This window comes from Monodelphis domestica, chromosome 2 (genome assembly GCF_027887165.1).
Source record: "Monodelphis domestica isolate mMonDom1 chromosome 2, mMonDom1.pri, whole genome shotgun sequence".
NCBI classification, from domain to species: domain Eukaryota; kingdom Metazoa; phylum Chordata; class Mammalia; order Didelphimorphia; family Didelphidae; genus Monodelphis; species Monodelphis domestica.
This window is the reverse complement of record NC_077228.1, coordinates 122,186,011-122,195,127: the sequence shown is the minus strand read 5'-3', so window position 1 is coordinate 122,195,127 and position 9,117 is coordinate 122,186,011. Positions and strand designations below refer to the sequence as shown.

Genomic DNA, 9,117 nt, shown 5'->3' with positions numbered 1-9,117 from the left:
GAAGTAGCTCATTGGATAGAGTTCCAGGCTTCCAGAGTCAGGAAGAACTGAATTTCATTACAACCTCAGACACTCAAACTGTGTGACACTGGGAAAATCATTTAATCTCTTTTTTTGCCTTAATCTACTGGAGAAGGAAATGGCAAACCTCTCTGATATCTTTTTCAAGAAAATTCCACACAGTCATGAAGGGTCGAACACTGAAGACTGAACAATGTCACATCATTGAAAGGAGGATGATAGAAATTTGGGTTAAATCCCTGCCTGCTGGAGGCAGCAAAGCCTAATGTGTGTCTGGTGTGGAATACCACCCATCTAATGCAGCAGTCACATGAGTGGATTCCATGAGTCAATCTGAGCCCAGAACCTTAGGATACATTCAATTAGTCTCATTGGATTAGTCTTTTCCTGAGCCTCCTAGGTTTTAATCTATGAGATTCAGATAAATTTCAAATAAATAAACTTCTTATCATCCTAATAGCTAACTGTGAAAAAAAAAAAAACCTAAATTGAGACATTGTTTAAATGATTTGTCAATACTTTTGACCAGATACTTCCCTCTTTTAAAATGTTATCAATATCCCATTTTTTATATCAATCTTTCCTTCCAAATTTATCCTTTCCTTCTTCCCTCCCCAAGGATCCATCCCTTGTAACAAAGAACAAAAAAAGAAAGTAGAAGATGGGAAGTAGATGAGAAAAAAAACTAACAAACACATCAACAGAATCAGGATAGATAGATCCTTCTTATCAACCATACTTAATTTCTAACCTAGAAGAACTTTCTTACTAATTGGCCCTAATAAATAAGGAAGTTCTTTAATCAGTATCAAATCCCCAAATACCTTTGAACCGAGTAGGAAATTGTGAACGATCTGTTTTCATGTCCACTAGGTGGACTCTAACATGACTTTATGCTCAAAAAGGCAGATTCTATTGCTCCATGTTTTCATCTACATCCATGAAACTAGGGACTGGATTAATCACCTTGGACCATGAGGTACTGTAACATGTTAGCTCATGTTGGGCTTGTTTTTCATGATTATATAATAGAAATTCCTTTTCCAAAAGAGGATTCAAAAATGAGCTACTAAGTGGGATTCTAGAGAACACATAGCCCCAAATAGGCGTTTCTTACTAATTATAATAAACTTCCCTGCCTCCTTTTGCCCTGAGCCTTCCATTTGCAAAATGTAATTGAGGAGGAATTCTGGATGGTATACTGAATAAGGCTCAAAGGTAACAAGTTTAAATAATAAATAAGGCATGAAAATGCCTACTAAGGTCCTGGAGGTGGTAGTGGGGGTAAGAAGGAATGGTGACAGTATGCTTTCTGATGAGTCTGAAATATAGCACCCTACTCAGTCAGGGGAACCAGATAATTTATGTGCTACTATCCACTATCAGTTCACTTTTATTTTTTAAACCCTTACCTTCAGTCTTGGAGTCAATACTGAGCATTGGCTCCAAGGCAGAAGAGTGGTAAGGGCTAGGCAATGGGGGTCAAGTGACTTACCCAGGGTCACACAGCTGGGAAGTGTCTGAGGTCAGATTTGAACCTAGGACCTCCCATCTCTTGGCCTGGTTCTCAATCCACTGAGCTACCCAGCTGCCCCCATCAGTTCACTTTTAAAGCTGATATAGTGTTAAACATTCTGTAAGGGTTATATATTTCTGAGGGTTCGAAGCCTCGATGTGTTGCTTGAATATTTAATGTCTACAATACTATTTAGGAGAGAGTCTCATATTGTTCTTTATTCCCAGGTCAAAGCTGAGAACCAGAGCAAGTAACTGCTTGGAATTCTGCATTCCACAGAACTTTTGCAACTTGCCAGCTGGCTCCATCCCTCCCTGGCTGGGAGACCTCAAAGACAGACAATGATTTGATTCTTACAGCTAAAGATTATGCTATGATAGAGGCCTTTGAGGTTTGGGGTGTCAAACCAGGTGTTGAGGGGAAAAACAAAACAAAAAAAAAGCCTCTTTTCTTCCATTGATTTAGATTGTACTTGAAGGGAAAGGGATAGACTAGGAAACATGGAGTCAGTTGTTCAGGCAGCAATTAAATTCAATGAGAGCCTATGTAGATATCTACATCCCCCAAAGGAATGCTGTAGGAGTAACCAAAATCGAAACATAAAAAATTCAGAACACTCTGGAATCTCCTTGGTACAACTCAGGAGAGGACAAAACAAAACAAAACTGTTTGGCTTGTGGGTTGTCATGACTGTACTGGGGAAGGGTTACATCTTTTAAGGATATACTGTACACAAATTCTGCTCTGTGACCTGATAGTATTAAAGCAATATTTATTGTGAGTTGGAAGCCAAGTCCTAGGATTCCCTTCATGCCTTTTGTAAAGCTTAATCCAGATTCATCCACAGGAGTGGTTTAAAGGGGCTCAGATCATAACCCAGTCAGAATTAGTATTTTCAAATTGGTCACAGCCCTGGTAGAGTATACATGAGAGAGAAATACAGAACAATTTGTCCGTGGATAGAAGAATTAAAAATGTGCCTTGTCCTGGAATTTTTTTTTTTTAGAATTTCATTTCTTAAAAAAAAAAATTGATTGATGCCTTTTGTCCTTATATCATAGTCAGAACTTCCATTCTGAACACTTCATGTTAGCCAAGCAGATCTCCTTACTACTCTATACACTAGCTATATTTATCCCTGCTGCCTTCTATACAATTAGGCACTGTTCTTTTGGTCCTCTACCCCAATACATTCTCCTCCTCTTCTTCCTACCCAACCAAATCCTACACTTCTTTAACTAGCTCCTCTTTAGGGTCTAAATGGTTCACATCATTTTCTCCAAACCACACTGACTTCCCCTGTCAATGTTGGCTACTTTCAACTGTTTCTGTTTGGATTGGTTTTAATAAGGTGACTAACAATTCTGAAGGATTTAGGACAAATAATGCTATCTACCTCCAGAGAAAGAATTATTGGAGTCAGATACAGATCAAAGCATAATATCTTCCATATTATTTATGATTTTATTTTGAGTTTGGGGCTTTATATGAATATTCACTTTCAACAATGACCAATATGAAAGTATATTTTGCATAACATATAATCCAGATCAAATTACCATATCTGAGAGGGGGAGGGAAAGGAGGGAGATAGACAATTTGGATCATATAAGTTTAAAAAATGTATCATAATTGGTAAAAGAAAGTATCTTTGAATTTAAAAAATTAAAATCCACCTACTACTCCCCCACAAAAAAAAATCCCTCCTTTTTTTTGCTAGTAATTCTGTGCTAGTTCTATATATTTTTTAAATTAAAGCAAATGTATTTAAAATATGTCAAGATAGTAACACCAGAGCCCCCAGTTCTGTTTTTTTTTTTAAGAATTCTATTATTCTCTGTTTCCAATTCTAAAATATTTAATATATCCACAGGAGAAAAAACTGATTTAAGTTTTTCCTGCTATATGATATTTCTTCTTTGACACCTCCGAATACATGCACAGAAGTCCATACTATATTTAGCTTTTAAAAAAATTCTACAATAAAGAAACTAGAAAATACCGTTAAAGAATGAGCATTGCTATTGTCTGTCATGGTAGGGTCTGATGGGGTCCTAAGCCTTTGCTGTAGGATTTTAGTTGCTGACATTCCTACCCACAGTGAGAAACTTTCCCTTCTCCTGCCTCAGCTCCGGACTGAGAGCTGACATAAAGATGAGTAGCTCAGATAGAGTAGTCTTGGATCTGATGATTCTGTGGACTTGGTAGCAATGAATTCTTTGAAGTGAATGAGGATTGTATCTAGGACAAGTTCAACTTCACAGCACTCAATGAGCAGGTGTTCAACTATAATCAGGTATTAGGTGTGAACTTCTGCTTGGAACATGATGAGTTATCAGATGATGACCCCAACCAGAGTGATCTAATTGAACAGGCAGTTGGTATAGGCTGATTCATGCCTGATACATCTTCACCAACCCTGGCATTTCCCAGATGTTAAAAAAAATACCAACAGGGAAACTTTGGCTATAGTTCCTGGGTACATGGTAGAAATTAGCCCATGTTGCCCATTGTCATACACACCAGATATTGCCAAAGTAAAGCTGTTCTGTCCCAAGTGCATGAATGTTTATATACCAAAATTGTCCAGGCACTACCATACGGATGATCCTTACTTTGGCACTGGCTTTACCCATATGCTCCTCATAATGAATGCAAACAGCCTGCCAACCAATTTAGGCTCAGGTTCTGTGGCTTTAAATGATCCACCCTATAACATATCAACTGCCCCTTCAGGTATCCAACAACATCAGGACCATCTGCTGACATATTTCCTATCCCTTTTCCCAATATTTCAGTACTTCCCAACAGTTCAATATTTATGGTCTCATTCTCACCTCCCAAGCCACACACCCCCCCAAAACTCCTTTCCAGAATCTCTACTGGTTTGTTGGTATTTTGGTGGTATTGTGGGAGTATGAAATAAAATGTAAGAAAGGGCAAAAAACCAAAATGAGCATTACTTCTAATATTTTAAGAGGTATTTCCATGGGTTCTATCTTCCCTAAAACAAGCTAGAACAGCTTTGAGATGGCAGCTAAAATGCTCAAATTGGAGTTAAAAAAAAGTATTCAACTGTTAATGGTATGTAGACAATTCCCAGATCCCTCTCTCTGTCTCTGTCTGTCTGTCTGTCTCTTTGTGAGAGCTTTAATGACACAAAATGTTTGTAACTACAGCTTATACACATTGTAAACTCTATAGGTTACAAAGTGCTAATAACTAAGCCAATGAAGATTTAATAATTGCTTTGACTCATTTAACTCTAATCATTTCATCAAATGGTTAAATTTTTGGAAAGGATCTGAATGATGGTCTTCCATTTTTCATTTTTTCCAACAGTCAATGTTTCTGATGCAGCAAAGTGAACTTGCTACATTTTTCCTTGTGTAAGTTTATTCATTTTTTGCTCCTGTTTACAAATATTTCAAGGCAGTTTTCATTAAACATAAGAAAAATGAAGTCTGCATTTTCCCCAAAACTGTAAATCAGATAGATATATATCCTGAGTCTATATCTATATATGTCTATATCAATCCTGAGTAAAGATAGATAGATAGATAGATAGATAGATAGATAGATAGATAGATAGATAGATAGACTGACAGATGGATAAATGGATAGGTGAATAGTTGGATAGGCAGATAGATTGGTGGATAGGTAGGCAGGCAGGCAGGCAGGCAGGCAGATGGATGGATGGATAGATAGATAGATAGATAGATATATAGATAGATAGATAGATAGATAGATAGATAGATAGATAGAGATAAATACAGTTAGATAGATTTTTTTAAAACCTAGTTTGAACTCCACTTAAACGCCACCAACTACAAGTTCAGCGTCTCCTACTAGATGTCTTGCTGCCATCTGAATTCAATCTATCCAAAATAGAATTCATTTTCTTTCCCTTCATACTCTATATTCTTCCTCACTGTCTTGTTTCTATTGGGGGTACAGATTCTTCCTGTCACATGGGTTTTGTAACCTCAGATTTGCCCTAATTCTTCATTCTCCCTCACACTTAATATATGATCAATCAGTTGACAAGTCTTGCCAATTGTGCCTCCCCAGTATCTCTTGTATTTGTTTCTGCTTCTCTACTCTCAAGGTTACTATCTTAGTTCATGCCCTTATCACCTCTCACTTGGACTATTGCAATTGCTTACTAAGTAAGGCATTTAAGTGGCACAATGAATAAAGGGTTGGGCTTCAAGTCAGGAAGAACTGTGTTCAAATCCAGCTCCAGATAGTTACTGATTGTGTGACTTTGAGCAAATCACTTAACCTCTGTTCTCAATTTGCTCAACTGCCCAATGAAGACAATAATAGTACTTATTTTCCCAGGGTGACTATTTGGACCAAATAATATATTTGTAAAACACATGCCACTCTACTATATTATGGTCTCCCTGATTCCAATCTGTTTTCTTTGTAACCTGTATTCCAGACAGCTGTCAAATTGATATGTTAAGGAAAGAGTACTGGATATAATTGGCAAAATAAAATATCTTTATAATTTAAAAAAAGAAAAAAGAGAATTGGGTTTAAAGCCAGGAGACCCAAGTTCAAATCTCAGCTCTTTTACTTAATATTTGTGTGACCCGTGGCAAGTCTCTCAACTTTCCTTTGCTTTTTTCCTCATCCCATATTGTTTACATTAGATGGTCTCTTCCATCTTCATAATCTATGATCTTTGATTGTAAAGAATAATTATGACCAAAATACTCTATGGGAGCTCAGCAGTGGGATCTTAAAGATGGACTTGGTTGAGAATAGGTAATCAGTGTCAGATTAGGGAGGGAGCATTCTTACTGAGATACTGACCTGGTAGGGAAATTCTCAAGGGTCACTTATCAACAGAAGGGATGGGGAGTTTTCTAATCAGAACCAAAAATTGGTATTTGTAATTAAGAATCAAATGAGATAATGTGTATAAAGTGCTTTAAAAACTTAGAATGCTATATAAATAGCTGTCAACAAGCATTTGTTAAGTACATAAGTGTTAGGGATGCAAATAAGACAGTTCTTGTGCTCAAAGGATTCCTAGTCTAATGGGCAAGACAGCATGCCAACAATGTGTCAGTTGTGTACAAATAAGATATGTAAGACATAAATTAGAGATAATCAACACAGGGAAGGTGTTAGCATTGAGGAGGATATCATTATTAGCATTCAATATCTGGATAAACACTTAATATTATTGATAAGAATGGAAATCTGGGTAATCTTTGCACTAGGGAAGATCATAATTCAGCTAAGCCTTCTCATTCTTGGGTGATTGTCTTCCATGTTGTTCTTTATCATTATCAACCCCCTCCCTCATCCCCTTGAAGATCTACCTAAGGTCTTAAAATGGATAAAATAATTGTGACAAATTCACAGGCTTATTGTGAGGATTAAATGAGATGAAATATGTAAAGTGCTTTGCAAACCTTGAAGCACTATATAAATGCTCACTATTAGCTGTTATTAATAACTTTTCATACCAATACAACACTTGGGCTGCCCATCTGTTGTTATTCCTTACTTCTGATCTCTAACTGGCCCACTTTCTTCTTCATAAAAGTAGAAAGAAAATGCTAAAAAAGGCAAATTAATTTAATATTAACACAAATGAATATGAAAACAAAATATGCTCCTTTTCTTCTTTTCACTTTGTCAATTCTCTGATTTTTGCCAAGTTTGGGGGCTAAAAGTGAATTCACTGCTAAATTCTAGTAATGTGCCTAGGGAACAAAGTTCTTAAAGACTTGTATTTTTTTCTCTCTCCCACTCCTTTTATAAGATGGGCCTTTTGCTTACTCATTCTTCAATAGGACATTCCTGTCACATCGCCTAAGCTGGAAAGAGATTAAGGTTTCTTTGGCCTGCCAGAAAATATTTCTTTCCCTATTTCCTTTGCAGTGTGTGCTCTTTTTATGTTCCTATTAGAAGGCAGAAGGTGCTTGATTGCTTTTCTGGTCACAAATCATTATTTAAAAATTATTTTTCTGGGGTAATAAGCAAAGGAGAAAACTATCTTAACCTTGGACATGAAACAAAATATCTGAGTACACTGGGCAATCCAAAACTTGAGTTTTTCCCTACTAAGCTTTCTCAAGAATAGTGTCTGCCCTACCTGGAGAACTGTTGGAACTGTTAAGGTAGGATTTGGGGTAAGGTAAACTGCTGGGCATAGAATCTTCCCAGATCCCAAGGCTCAGGCTCCCATGTGACCCTTGGTCACATGCTACTGTCAATCATTCCTAAGGTTTAAATTTCTCAGTTTTTGCAACAGTTTTGCAAATTGCAAACCTTTTCATCCTTTATCACATTACAGAGTTTTAAAAGCCAAGAAATCTTGAGCAGGACAGGGAAGTAAATTAGGAGATGAAATAAAGAGGGCAGGAAAATAAGCAGTAAGGTCTGGAGTAGATAAAGAATAAAATCTTCTGTGGGAATCTGGGTGAGACCCAAACAACATTATGAAACAGTCAAACCTTGGCCACTATTCTCCAAAATCTACTCTTTCCACTCTTTGGTATAAATGAATGATGGTTTAAAGTGTTATTCCCATAGAGATTTGCATTTTGCCTGGGATTAAAATTTTAAGATAAAAAGATTATCTGAATAGTGGAATTCAGAAGTTGGGGGAGGTCCTTCCAATCTTCCTTGAAATGTTATCACACATCATAGAGTCCTAGTTCCCAGCCCTGATGTGAGTAAGTTGGGGGTTGGAGGACTTGACCTAGGTGGTTTTGTCAGACATGAAAAAAAGGAGAAATGTATAGAACGTGGGAAAAATTCTATTAGGGGAAACATTAATTAAGAGAAACAACATCTCCAAGCCAAAAAAAAAATAGTTTTATTGATAGAGGGCCAGTCTCAAGATAAAGCCAGACCCTGGTCAGGACCAGAGACACCAAGCCTTAGGAGATGGCCTTTTTTATGAACAGAAATTTGATGATACAGAGTCAGATTAAGGACAGAAAATACAATTAAAATTAAAATAGAATGAACATAAATCTTCCACATGGGCAGGTTTTAATGAATTATGGAAGTGCAGAATAAACTAGAGATTACAGATTGTTGTGCCTGTCTTCTGCAAGGCCTCTGCAATAAAGGGACAGGGTCTGATTTTTGCTGACAGTCCTTATCCCTGTTAGGAGTCAGTCACCTCCTATATTTTGACCTAAAGATGGTACCTAAGGGTGATTGACCTAAACCATTGCATCTGATGGATGGGCATCCCATACTCCTGACTGAATGCCTTATGTCAAGTTCCCCAAAAGCAGTTCCCCACCTCCTGAATGACTATCTTATGTCCTACATGCATCAGGGTGTGGTGGGCTTGGTAGGAACTTTTGGGTTATAGGCTTAAGGTCAAAGTGCCTGTCAGCATGATTTAATACCACTCTAAGCTATATTTTCTGAGTTAATGCTTCTAAATCACATAAGGCTAATTAAATTACTTAACTATTAATTCAAAACTAATGATTATATTATAAAAATAATCATAAAGGCTAATACTATTATGATCATAAAAGGGGGTTTGGGGGCTTCACATTCACAGAAACAATATAAAAAGATCTGAGATTGAA

The 9,117-nt window shown here is 36.9% G+C and overlaps 1 pseudogene; it reads left to right on the top strand.

Annotated features, from left to right (window-relative positions):
- The first annotated feature begins 961 nt into the window (after positions 1 to 961).
- LOC100617973 (casein kinase II subunit beta-like) lies at positions 962 to 4,758 on the top strand (annotated as a pseudogene).
- Positions 4,759 to 9,117: the final 4,359 nt, after the last annotated feature.